The sequence below is a fragment of the Onychostruthus taczanowskii genome, unplaced genomic scaffold (genome assembly GCF_017590055.1).
Source record: "Onychostruthus taczanowskii isolate IOZ18803 unplaced genomic scaffold, ASM1759005v1 scaffold2, whole genome shotgun sequence".
Taxonomy (NCBI): Eukaryota; Metazoa; Chordata; class Aves; order Passeriformes; family Passeridae; genus Onychostruthus; species Onychostruthus taczanowskii.
This window is the reverse complement of record NW_024499239.1, coordinates 24,541,164-24,555,523: the sequence shown is the minus strand read 5'-3', so window position 1 is coordinate 24,555,523 and position 14,360 is coordinate 24,541,164.

Sequence of the window (14,360 nt, the reverse complement as noted above, 5' to 3'; positions counted from 1 at the left end):
ACACCCAGCTACCATTAAACCAAGGAAATCCTTGCCATAAGTTCTGTCAGTGATGAAAATTCTGCAGGGGTTTAAGAAGAGATTAGGCCAGTTCACAGAGGGCAGGGCCCTCAGGAGCTCTGGGGCCCACAGGCCTGGTCACCTCAGCCTCTGCTTCAGGAATCCTTCCATCACTTATGGCCAAGGTCTGGGAAATAGGAACAGAGAAAGGATCACCCTCTCCCTGCCCTGTATTTTTAGTGGTGCTGTTGGAAAGTTTTACTGGGCTATGGATCCAGGGTAGGTATTTTTCTGGGTTGCCAGATGAAACCCTGTGTCTGAGCAGGTTGTGTGTGGCTGTTTGAAGCTGTGGTGAGGAGACATCAGGCTGATTTTATGGTGGCATTTAACAGTTGTTTGATGCTTGCACAATTAACTGGTTCAGAGCAATATCATTTCACCCAATACACACCAACAAGACTTTCCATTTTATAACACTGCACAACATCATCTGCACAACAGCGGTGTCAGGGAGCTGCTCCTGCCACACCTTAACCAAGCCAAATGCAGTCCCTGTGCTTTGCACCACCACAAAAACACCAAATCTTTTAAGTCACAAGGTTGTGTCAATATTTTCTTTATCTTTTTTCAGTCTTTCGCCATTGACACTGACAGTGTTGAAACACAAGGAACTGTATCTTTCCTCAGTGGTTTTGCCTCCCAAACTGCTACAGCTCTGGGGGAAGATGAGTTTTCAGAAGGATGTCTCTGTGCTGTGATGCACTGCCTTGGTCTCCCTTTCTGTTTCTGGGGAATGTGACCATACTACAGCCCCTTGTAGCCAGCCATGGGGTTTGCCTGGTTTTCTGAGCCTGCTGCTCTGATTTTTCCTTGCCCCAGGGTTCAGTGCAGCCTGTTATTTCACTGACTTCTTTGTCCAGACTGCTGGGTTGGGAGAGAAGAGCCCCAGAGTTCCTGCCCAGTGGTTCTCACAGCTTCTCTTTTCCATCACCTTCATCTCCTTTCTGCCAGGTTTAGCTACTCAGAAATGCCATTGCCATAGTTAGTCCTGGCTTGAGGCAGGAGGTGGAACAAAGGGTCTCTCCCTTTCCTTCAGTCTGCACAATAGTTCCTTCCAGTAATAAATCCTTCCAGTTTAGGTTTAATGGTTGGGGTGCTCCCTTGCAGTGGAGAGCTGAATTTAGAGTAAGCACTATGTGATGATCCTTCCTGCCTCTGGATCCACCAGCATCCAGTGCAGTGCAGGTGATTCTGGAAGTGCTTTCCTCTCCATCCCCATCTCAAAGGCCATAAGGCTGCTTAAGGCTTCAGGTCTGACCCTCACCAAATAACTGTGCCATCAGTGGGTTGGCAGTGCACAAAGCAGGGTGGTTCTTGCTTCAACAAGTGTCCTGGTGGAGCCAGGTGAGGGCTACACAGTTACAGGCTGGTGCTAAGGCTGCTGATTCCACATCTAGCAAGCTTTCCCTCAGAAACGAGGAGACCAAACCTAGCCAGGCTGCAGTCTAAGGCAGCATGGTGGAAAAAGCTGGTTTCAAATTCAGCTCATTAAATTCCCAGCACATATGTATGCTCCAGCACAGCTGGGCTTAACAAAACCATAAATTTAAACTAGCTGATATCTGGCGATAAAAAAAGATGAATTGATGACTGAATGAATTATTTTGATCTTTCATCCTATCTGGACTCTGATCTACATTAACTAAACCAGTCAGTGCAACTTTTCTAAATTGTTTTTAAATTGACCTAATTAAAGCAGGAAGAGTACATAATGGAGGTGTACTTAACCCAATTTAACCCTTCCTTAAATAAATTACACTAGAATTCAGTAATTCACAGGGGAAAGCCAAAACAATTTAAGGAAGATTTGGAACAGGTTAAGAACCCTTGTAGTGCAGGTACATTGAACACCTTAGAGGAATGGAGAACACACTGGTGCAAACCACCCATGGCTATAGCTGCAAATATCACCTGAGCTTCCCATCTGAGTTAGTCCAGATTCAGCTCACCCCATTTCTTCTGCTGCTCTTTATCACTAAGTGGTCTTTAGCACTTTAATGAAGGACTTGCGTTTCTCTTCTTCCTGAAAGGAGAGAAGGCGTGAAGGTATATCAACTTTTTTATCATTTTAAGCAATGCTGCCATCCCTGACTAGTAGTTGGTGTTATTAAAGATAATCAGTAAAGTCAAAATTATCATTACATGGCAGTGAGTGGGCTGGATGGGAGACTGCCTTCCAAACCACCAAGACGTCATTAATTAGGGTTTAATAATTACATTTGCTGAGGGATGCATGTGACTTACAGAAGATTAGGTTGAAGGGATGGGGAAATTCTTGTTGTGTTTCTCGATCCTCTGGAAGTGGCGACTCCGTAACTCATAGCTTCCTTGCTCCTTTGATGAACTGAATTCTTTTCCAACGGTCCATAAAGGCACCACCTCCAGCTCCCTCTTGACCTTTTTCCAGCCAAGTATCAACTCTCTCTTCCAGAAATCAGGAAGCTAAACATAAACCCAAATGAGAGGGAGACGTAGAAAAGCAAGCAAGAATTTACTAAGAAGCCAAGCATGTGGAGATAAAGCCCCAGGAGAAATAGAAACAGGCAATGAGTGAGGAGGAGGGGAACAACCACTGGGCCACTCCATACCGATGCCAAACAGACAAGTGTCGGCTGCTGCTCTGGGCAGGAAAGCACCTGGGCAGAAACCACAGCCAGCACAAGCTGCAGACCATGGCCGTGGTGATGAACCAGTGGTATGGCAGGCAGAGCATCTCCAGGTGCAGAGAGGAAGCCACGTGGGAAAAGGTCACCTGGGAGACACCATTAAGGGAGGATAGGAGTCAGCAGAGCCTTTTACAGACCCAGCACTGTTAGGGACATGAGGTTATGTGTCAGTTTGTGCTGTTAGCAGAAGCAGTGCCAGGTCACTGTGCAGTCAGCTGAACAAGGTCCTGCTACAGAGAAAACAGGTTCTGGTGGAGGTTTTTTTGTTCATGAACAAAGAGAACTGAGGGACAAGAAGGTAGTAGTGAGTCACTGCTGCTGTGATAGTCCCAGAAATGGTGCCTGGGAAAAGGGGATTTAAGGAGCAAGGTGTTCACTGCAAGTCTGGTTGCTCAATACACCTGGCTGGCAGCCAAAGCGTGGAAAGAGAAAACAAACACTTTCTGCTTCACCTGTGTGCTGCATCCATTGTACAGGGTGACACACCAGGCAGGCTGAAGGCCAACAGAAGGCATGTCCAGAAAGCTGCTGGAAGCAGGGCCAGGCGTGCATGGTGGTCTGAGCAGAGCAGAGCCGGGTACACTGTGCAGGCTAGGAAGCAGCATGATTAATGTAGAAGACACAGAGCAGTCAAACCAAAGGGACGCTGCCAAGCTGTGAGGAGAAAGTAAATCATGTCAGGAAGGTGAGATTCTTTGTTGCAGTTGTATACTGAAATCTCCTCATTCATTCTTCCAGTGCCCACAGAGACAAAAAGTAGCTGTAGATGAGTCAGAATTGAACATCAGAGAACTGCATGTGCCCTACCTGGCAGGTCTGAACAATGTAAACTCTATCCTTAAAGATAAGGCTTATTTCTGAATTATTTTTATTACCACAGAAGCCACAATAACTGTTGGGGAACAACTGTATTTCACAAGGACCATCACTGATGCCTAGGGATGCCACAACTTGCCCTCAAAATGGGGAACAAAGAAGGATCTGGCTACCTGCATGCAGAACATCAGGTAAAAGCAAGTGTAAAAAGTGTAAAACAATGACATGATTGTTGGTATTAGATGGCAAACTGGTCCCCCAGCTAAGTCTTGTTGTTGCAGGTATTTTTGGTGGTGTCATTTTAAGCAGACAGCCAGAGGAGCAAGGCACTGGTTTGTCTCAATTTGCTACAGAATGGCTGGAGAAATATCACTTAAAGGGACATGTGCAATACCATTTTTAGTGCGTTACTGATGATAATGGGTCATTAAATTTCTAAGCTTTGCTTTTTTTTTTTTTTTCTTAGATGACTTTTGTTTAATGAAAACCAATGGCAGATTTAGTGCAAAACAAATTGTAGTCATTAGAAGTTTAAAAGACAATGGAGTTGCACCTCTCAGGTGCTAAAACAAGACCCATACCAACAGCCATCGTCTTTACCCAGCCCTTTTGGGGGTTATGAAGCTGGTGCTGAGAAGTTTTCATGGTTTGAGACTTCTGGGACTTTAATAGAAATTCTCTTTGTCCCTGCTTCATTCCCAGTGAAGAATGGGATGACACAAGCAATATGAAACTGTGTTATTTGCAAACACGGGAAGCACAAAGGGTGCTTACACTGAATTAGATGGTATCTTCACCAGATCTTTTATAAGAGTTTCTGCCGTATTAAAACTCCACTTTTTTTAGTAGGGATAAGTAAATGTTGCTGGTAAGTAAACTGAGCTCTGTCTTCTTAATTAAATAGCAGCAATATTGATTGAAAGAAAGCCAAATACCTCATTTTCCAAGAGAGTTATCCACCTCATTCTTCATATCTTTCACCAGAAGCAAGGAACACCTTCCCCAACAGAGGGTAAGTCATCAGCAATATATAGATATGAATATAATTACTAGAGAATACAATTACTTTATCAGTGACCTTTATAAATCTAATCGGATTTAAATAGCCATATTCTATGGCTCTTCTGTGTGGTTTGCAAACTGGTGACTCCCTGTGAACTCAGATTAATTTTTACATTTCTGCTTGCTGCTGCTGCTGAAGAAAAGCTGTGATGAGGTGACTCACTGCCAACTCATGCATGAGCCATCTGAAACATCACATTTTTCATCTCCAGTTCTGCAGATCCCTGTTCCTGTAATGACTAGTTAAATTAGCTTTTTCTTCCCCCCTAGTTTTCCATTCTAGTATTTTAATACTGCTCAAACCTTACTCAAGGTTTAAGACGAGGTCTGTGTATCTGCTTGCCTGACCTTGTTTTTCTGAAATTTGATGCTGCTTTCTCTTGAGGTTTATCCAACCTACCCTCCAGGCCTCCCATAGTGATGTGGATACTTGAGCCAGGCGTTCTGGGCTTCCTTTGGCAACAGCCAAGAGAAATAGGCATGTTTAAGGTGGGGTTGATTCTCCTTCGTGTAGCAAGGTCTGCAGCAGGGTGATAAGACCCCACACTATTATTAGGATCATATGTGTTGCATCAAACATCTCCTAAAATCAAGGGGGACATTTGCAATGGATTTTATAATGTCTTTTCGTTACTGGCTGTGGTAGACATGTTTGTCAACATAACCACATCGAGGGCAGTCTGTTGAGGGACAGCAAATGCTCTGGGAGTGTGTCCTACCAATATTTCACTCAAAGTAATTAATAGAAAACATCCTTTCATTTAAAGACTGAGCCTGGCCCCTATGGTCACAGTGGTGGTAAATGTCTTCAGTGCCTGCTGTTCATTAGGGAACAGAAAATTAGGATAAAAAGCAATTCTGGATTTCCCCTAAAGCCACTTCACCCTTGTGCTTGTTAATGCATTCTTTTTCTCTAATGCTTTTAAACTAGTAAACTTCAGGACAGTAAGTTTTTAATAGTGACACAAGTGCACTTCCATTTGGGGAGAGAAATAAACTATAATGATGTCAGGATGTTTATACTAAAATATTTGTGGCTTTCCTGGTAAGATGCCTCTGCGAAAGAAAACCTCATGCAAACAGAAAAGTTCATACCCCTAATTAAAACAGTAATAATCTTTACAAGGGATTATAACACCAAAGGCCAGGCTGACATCCCTAAAGTCCTACTGATAAAGCTTGCTGCCTGTTGCCTTGCTTTCAGCTGTGCCAGAAAACCTCCTGACAAGTGAACTGGAAGCACTTTCAGAGGCACGACCGCAGTGTCACTGAGCTGCTCCGGTGCCTGTTGTGCTGCAGTAGCGACGCTGCCAGGCCTTAGCTCTGCTCTGCTTGAAATGTTAAACACCACCCTAGGCCTACAAAAAGAATTCTTTATAATAACTAACTTTAGGGCTAACAAAGGGCTCACTGGTCTCTAATCAGAGGAATGAAAGAAGTCTGTAAAAAGGCTTTTAGCAACCAGTATCTCTTTTGCATTAATATTTCCCATACATTTTGGAAAGACTTCTCTTTCTGCTACCATTCTCAGCAAACAGATTCCTGGCCAGTTAAAGTCTCAGCTCAAAATAAAAAGGGCTTGGGTTGACCTCGGGTTGCATCCCAGTGAAGGAAATTTCTTGGCTCAGCTCAGAGTGCCACGGAAGGAAGCGCTGCAAGCACTGTCAGAGAGATGGGAATTGCTGTTTGGATAGAAGGGATAATGGGCTAAAAGGGAATATAGCAGGGAAACAGCAATGCTGGTGGAGGGGATGATACTGCAGCACTGCTGGGGGGAAAGCAAAAGCCAGGAAAAGCTCTGGTCCCTCTGTCACACTTGGTGCTGTGATGCAGGGCAGGGATGGGCAGCCCCTGGGTACATTACAAGAGACTCTGTGACATCCTTCTGTATCTGCAAGGCAGAGAGCTCTCAGCAAAGCAAGGCAGTGTGAACTGCTGCCACATTCACCTGCTCCAGAGTACGACAGTCCATCCTAAGTATTCCCCATGTTCCTGTAGAACTGGTGTCTTGTAGTTGTCTGCTCATGGAGATCACATGGGCTACTATGCAAGGCTTAAAAATAATATTCAAGAGAGGTGAATGACAGCCTTTTTCTGATAGCAAACAATACAAAAACAACAAAATGCATTTCTGCTTGTGTTTTAAAACACAGCATGCTTCCCACAAATTATTTTGATGGTTTCTCACTCAGCTCACCCTTGAAAGCAAAGACTAAACCTGCAGTATTTTCTCTTGGTCTGGCCTCAGAGCTGTATTTGCATTGCTGCTTCACTGAGGCAGCATCTAAACACACAGTACCTCACAGCCTTTAGCCACAATCTCTCAGCAACAAACCTTGTAGCAGAGAGTGTTCAAAAACAACACACATTCCAAAGATGTTTTTTTTTAAGAAACAGAAATAAAAACAAAAGGGAAACAAAAATAGAAATAATAGACAATGCAAATTTAAGTCAAAGTAAAAACAAACAGATGGAAAATCCAAAGAACAGAGAAGGTCCAAAGATGCCTCCAAGCAATCCTGCAACTGGGTTTTCAGGTTACAGGCTTTTGCAGGAAGAATTCTTCATAAATTTATTACAGTATCAAAACCACATAAGTCTGCTTCTCCATCTGAAATGCCACATCTTAAGCAAGTAATTTGGCAGCAGTGGGAAGGGTAAAACTGGCATGTGTTGGCTCAAGGCACTTGGTTTTGAACTGGCTCACCAGCCCAGCTGGCAAACAACGCTCCTCTCATCTTTCAGTGCTGATTTATCCTGGCGCAGGCACAACTCTGGCACAACTTCAGTGTTTTTAGCGAGCGAGTATGATTTAACATTTGTACATCTCTGGGAAGAGCAGTTTCATTTCTGCTCTCAGGATAAGACATCTTCCACGTGCAGGAAGTGTTGGTGGTCTTACTGCAGTGGAAAGGATGGCGGGTGAGTCCAGCCTCCGAAGGGGGATCCTGGAAGCACAGCTGAGCCCCCAGCTGTAAATGCATACCTTGCCTCCTACCTCTGTATTTTTAGGGCACCCACTGGTACTTGCTGTAACATCTCCCCAGATTTACAGAGAAGAAGTGAGTGGACATTCTTTTCCCCAGAGCTGCTGAGCCAAAATAATCTGATTTAACAATGACTTGGAGTGGCCTGTCTTTATAAGTACCGCTTAAAAGCAAACCTGAGCCTAAGAATGGGGGGAAAGAAAGAAAGAAATAACAAAGATGGTTTGGACCGGAGCAGAAGATGATCTTGACATGCATGATCTGACCATATGATGGCAGACAGGTAGGTCCCAGACCATGCTGCCTTTGCTGGGCTTGGCACAGGTGGGAGAATGGAGACTTTTGCTGGGGCAAGTCTTTGAGATAATAGCCTTGTTTCTGGAGAAGAGGGATCACTTATGGGATTTCTATGGCTGGTATATGAGAAGTGCCCAGTGCTGCACCAATAACCCCATGCTCTCAGAGCTTGTGTCCTTCACCTCCGGACACCAGAGAGCAACCTCATGTCTCCACAGTGTTTGTTCTGATTTGTTCCTCATACTGTCTCCAATCTGCTTGTTGTTTTTCAAGCCCTTTAATTGTTTTGTCCTGTTCTGATTCCTATTATGGCACAGTAAAACTGTGTGCTCTGCAGAGCATGCTATATTTAAATTGTTATAAAGTTCAGAGAAATAAAAGAAACTCTTCAATAACAGATCCTCAGCAGATCCTGAAAACCCTGCATAAACTCTTGACACGGCCAGGCACTATTTATTCAACATAACACAAAGCAGGGCCCTGTCTGCCTGTGGCACATTGTCAAAATACGCTCTTCATGCTTTCTGCAGTTGAGAAAAGCCTTGATGGGTTCTGGTAATTGCTCTTGCATCTGTCAGGCAATGCTAAATCAGCTTTTTCCTCCTCCTCATTACTCCTTTGAGCTTACAGAAAGCAGAGAAAATGCAACACATGTCAACAAAAACAGACATGTTTGGGTGTGTTCAGTTGGTTGGAGGTCAATGGTCACCCTTCAGTGCCTCACATAAGCAAAAATCCCCTTCCCAAAGCACAGACACAGACTTTGATCTCAGGACCTGCACTGCACTGCACTGCACTACACTGCACTGCTCTCCTGGGACCTGCACTGCAGATGCACCTGCAGTTCAGCAGTTGTAGCATTGCTGCCCAGTTATGCATGATATATGTTATGCCCAGAGTTAACTGAGACTTTATATTATGTAAAAACACTTTTTTGAGAGAGAATACACTAACACAATCAACAGCTTGCACATCTGCTCAGTTTTCCAGATCTTACCACTGCCTGAAAAGAAGCCCTTCCAGCCCTGAAGCAGAGCTAAAAAAGCACTGTCCTCTTCTACAACAGCTTTACATCCACCTCAGCATGTCAGTGTTTGTGCAGGGCAGCCGTGGCCCCAGTGCAGTTCTCTGTTTTATCCATTCACTGTCTGTGGCAGCTCAGCCGTACTCACAGCAAGTTGCCATTCTTCTCCTCACACTAAAAGGAAGTGTCTTTTGCCTCTGGCTCATCTGGAACACAGCTCAGTCAGCAGCAGTGCTCTTGGAGGCTGCCAAGAGGAAGGGACAGGAGGTTTCCTTCAATCCCAGCCTCGTTGGACTCTTCACTGCTCCGATCACTGCAGATCTGGTTCACCGCAAGCAAAGCTGCTGTGAAGATTAGAGTGATGGTTTTCACACCAGTGCTTTTCAGTTCACGGCAGGCTGAATCAGTGAAAACAATGGTTCTGCCCTGTGAAGTTGGTACCTCAGATTGGCTGTGTTTTGTATGTCTGAGCATGGGCATGGATGAACACAGGCTTGCCATGACTTAGCTGGAAGATACTAACCTATGACATTTAAATGTACACAGGAATGGAAAGGATGAAGGTGAAAGTAAGGGATTGCTTGGGAGATCTGATTGCAGCCCTCTTGTGAGGAGGTCATTGAAAAGAAGGAGGCTGTTCTTGGGGGTCCATGGTGGGAAGATGAAGAAACAATGAGCATCAGTTGAAACACAAGAGATTCTGACCAGATATAAGGAAAAGCTTTTTTACTGTGACAACAGTCAAGCAGTGGGGCAGCTTGCCCAGGGAGGTTGTGCAAACTCCATCCTTGGATATTTTCAAATCCCAGCTGGATAAAATCTTGAGTAACTTGGTCTGGCCTGAGAGCCAACCCTGTTTTAAGGAGATTGGAGAAGAGACCTCCTGAAATCCATTCTAACCCAAATTACCATATGCTTCTAATGTGCCTCATTTCTCTGCAGAGTAGCTTATCTACTAAATGGTAAACAACATGCCTTGAAAGTTTGCTTAACTGATAAAGAATGGCACAAAACAGAGTGTGGTCTGTGGTGTGTATATACTTCCTATTCTACAATTCTTTTTTTAGGTCCCTGCTTCATGTATACCAAAGGTTACAGAGGATGTACTAAGCAAACAGGATGATCAAAATCACAGTGTTGAAATTTAAACCAGCAGGCGATAAGTGCTTACACTTCACTCTGAAGAAATCTACTTATTTGCCTAAACCAAATTTGGGAACAAACTGACAAACTGTATCAGTGATTTTTATTGCATTTTAAAGATAACTCCTGCATAAACTGCACAGGAATTAGTAATGTTCTAGAATAAGAAAGCTAAAATTCTCTTAAATACCAAAGAAAGCTTGCTAAACAAATCTACAGTTCTTTTTATTTGATGTTTTAGATTGATTCAGTTTTCTACTTTAATGTGGACATTTCCAGGAAGGGCTGAGACAACGGAGAAAGAAGGAGAAGAAAGAAGCTAGAAAAGTCTTTTTGACTCAGGCTGCTGCGATTTAATAGTTCTGGAAGTGGCAGACCACAGATAGTCTTGTGGCCATGGTTCACTCCTTGGCCAGCCAAGCCACAGAGGAGGAGCTGTGACAACCTCCCAAAGCTGTTTGTCACAGTGGGCTGGATGCTTCTCTCCTCAAAGCCTGCTTCACTCCAGGCTCCTCTCCTAGATTTCTTAGAAAAACTCTTAGACAGTATCATAAAACATTTTAAGATTATACTTGCACTCTGTTACTAATGCTTTGTAGCATTAGGTAATTGCTTAATTGAGCATTTAGAAAAGCATTAATATATTTTTCTCTGCAAATGCATTATTAATATATACATTACAATCTCTGCTGTTAAGGCTTTGTACAATTATTAATAGACTTAAAACACTGAACTGCATGAAAATATTTTCTGCTAGGAAAAAGAAACTCAAAAGGACACAAATCATACCTGGTCTACCATCATTATAAATTAAATATTTATATTGATACTTCTACACTCCAGCAGTCCTAAGCCACTGTCTGCACCAGTTGAAATGGGAAGTATGAATATGTCTATTCTGTTTCCCATTAGTTCACAAAGCCAACTCAGATGGTTGAAGAATAACAACCTGCTGTACATCCACCCCTTTGGACCACTGACTTCTCCACCATATACTGTATTGTTTTTCTCCAGAGCATCACACTACCTATAACATCACTCCTCCCATGTTGGTTGTATTTAGGATTTTGCTGACAACTTCCATTATCCCAGAAATGAGGAAGGCACTACACCTACAAGTGCTAATTTGTTTTTAATGCTTCTGAGAAGAACACATTAAAGATTTTAATGAGTTGTTTTTTTTTTTTTTTTCCTCAAAAGAGTAGGCAGTGCCAAAAATACATGTGGGCTTAAATATAGTGCTAGAAGCAGTGAACAAGGAAAGGCAAAACAAGAAGGCAGTGAAAAAACCCTATGCAATTACTTAACAACCAGAAATAGTCTGGGGAGATGTTGACAGCTGGATGACCTGGGGCTGGGAGGTAAAAATAATCCTAAATCTATAAAAACTGATATTGGCTTGGCTGAAAGCTCTACCCAGCCCAACAATTTCAGACAAATATGAGTAGGAAGACAGAAAGAACTGGGAAAACACATTCTGTACTTCCCCAAAATGTATTTCCAGCTCCAGCAACTTGCAAGTCAAGAACTTGCTGAGTTAGATCAAGAGTCTTTGATGATTTTCCAGTTGCTTTTTAAGCTCATGCAAAGTTTTGGTGCCCACTATATCCTAAAGCAAAGACTTCTGGCTTAACTACAGACTGAATGAAGCACTATCTCTTCTTGTTTGTTTTGAACCTTTCAAGTTCTCCTTTCATTTGCTGCAGCTCAGTTCTGGTGTCTGATAAGCCAGTGGGCAGTCTGGATTCCTGGTCCTTATTTGGATCTCTGAAGATTTTATATAGACTTTGATATTATCTCCCCTTCCCTGCAGACTGAAGAAGCCCAGCTGAGTCAACCATGATCCCTTTCAAAACCCTCCTACTATTTCTGATAATTGCATTAATTTTTATTTAATCTATTCCAGTTCTACCATACTGTTTTTGAGCCAGAACTGCACAGGCAATTAACAGGCGCAAACAGGGATTGATACAATGGCACTTTTTATCTTGATTTCTCTCTTAACAAATTTTAACAGTAATCTTAACAGTTCTCAGTTTCCATTTTGATCACTGCTGAGCCCTGAGTTGATGCTCTCACAGAACCAGCTTTCACAACCTCAAGGCCTTTTTTCTCACTGGTAAGAATCAACTCAAAGTTCCCAAGTATACATGTGAAATTCAGGATTTTTTTTTCTCATATGTCAGCCTTTCATATTTATCAGATTTAATTTCATCTGCCATTTTGCCACCAACTCTGTTAGTAGCATAAAGTCATTCTGTTTTTCTCAGTTAGCCCTGCCCTGAATAGCTCATTATCAGCAACATATTTTGTAACTCACTACTGGCCTCCATTTCCATCAGTTATTTGTCCAAGTTTCATACCCATTAGCAGCCTTGTTTTTTAATTCCCCTGGGGGGGAATCTTACTGATTGCTTTTGGAAACCATCATAGACAGTTAATTGAATCTTCATGGTCCATGAGCTTCTTGACTTCTTCAAATAAAGCTTTCCTGAGGCACTAATTTGCTTTAAAAAGGCCACAATGGCTTTCCCTAATGTGTAATCTTTTCTGTGTGGCCACTAAGTTTTTTCTGTTCTTCAGCATAATTTCTACTTATTTGTCTATCAAGGAGATTGGGCTTCAACATCTACAGCTTCTACAATCTTCTCCAAAATCCTTTAAAAAATCTGTTGTCACATGAGCAACTCTCCAGACCCCTCTGACACCGAGGTAACTTTAAGAGAGAAGTCAGAGAGAGCAGTTAGTACCTGAACCACTTTGAGCTGCTTGACAACTCGTGGTTGAACACCATCTGGTCTCAGCAGTTGGCTGCTGCTCACTTGTTAATGTGTTCTTTCATCTTTTATACTTGCACTGTAATCCAAGACATGTTTTCCTAATTATTCCCCTTAAAGAAGCTTCCCATTATTGGAGCTTACCCATGCTCAACTATCCCATCCACAAATGCAAAAATAAATTCAGCCTTTTTTTCCTGGCTGTATCTTCTCCAGATGTTTCTTCTGTGTATGAAACAATCTATTTGCCTTACAGAGCTGTCAAACTCCAGCAGGCTCCCTGATTTTTTCTAGAAAGACCTGGTATTGTTTCTTAAAACTTTTGCAAGCTGACCCTGAAACTTCCTTCTGTATCCTTCTCATAATTTTGTACTTAACCCATCAGAGGTTACAAGTCCTTTCTTTTATCCCCTTTTAATGAAAGACGTGTCTTGTTCTATACTGCTCCTCTGTTTTTGAAAAGAGAGCAGAACACTGCTGATTTTCTTTGTCATGGTGCTATAAGGGTGTCGAAACCAAGGATGCTACAGCTCCTGCTACAGCGTGGGTCTTTGTCAATAATATGGCACTCTTTAAGACCAGGGATTGCTTTTCCTCTTCTGGCTTCCCAATGAGCAGTCACAGATACTTCCTGAAATTTAGCTCCAGCCCTACTCCCTCCAATGACATTTATCTAACTTAATTTAAGTTACTGAAGGCACTTATGATTGTGTTTTCTGCCTCTCAGGCTCTGATCTCCCTGCCTTGTTAGCTGGACCGGTGATGCACTCCTAGTACTGCATTTTTGCTACTTATTTCTGGGACTTCAGTCCACTGAGACCTCATTTATTGACAGATTTAACTGCTAATTGGAGAATCCTCTAAACTTTCTTTAAAATACAGCATCACTCATCCACTGCCATGTTTCGTCCTGCCTCAAAAATACGACACATATCAAAACTGATTGTTCACCTTTCCCATCAGATTTCAAAATACGAACACAGTGCATCTTTGCTGCATCTTTGCTGCAGCTGCTTGCAAAGCCTGATTGTCTCCTGGCCAAAGCCCAATGTGACAGGCCCTGTGACACCCTTGCTCGTGCCTGGCTGTACACTCAGGGTCTTTATTTACATCTGGCTTCATCTGAGAGTCCAAACTAACGAACAGTTGCTTGCAATTATGGAAGAAGACTAAAGATAAGAGCTAATCCTCAATTGTGTCAACAGCTGAAATAACAGAGGAGGGAATATTTTATTTCTGACTTGTATATGTTTTCTCTTGAATCATACCAAAAGTGATCAAGGATCCGCCACGACTACAACTCAAACAAACAGCTGACAAAACAGAGAAGCAATATCTCAATCCACTGTAGGAAACAAGAGGTGTAGTTTAACAGGAACTGTGAAGAAATGACCGTTTTAAGGATAGAAAACATATCTGTGTTTATCTTGTATGAAATTTGAAAGCATCCAAGCTATCCTGCTTCAGGACATGCGCTCATCTATCCCTTACAGTGAGGCAACATTTATACACCAGTCAGAAAATGGTG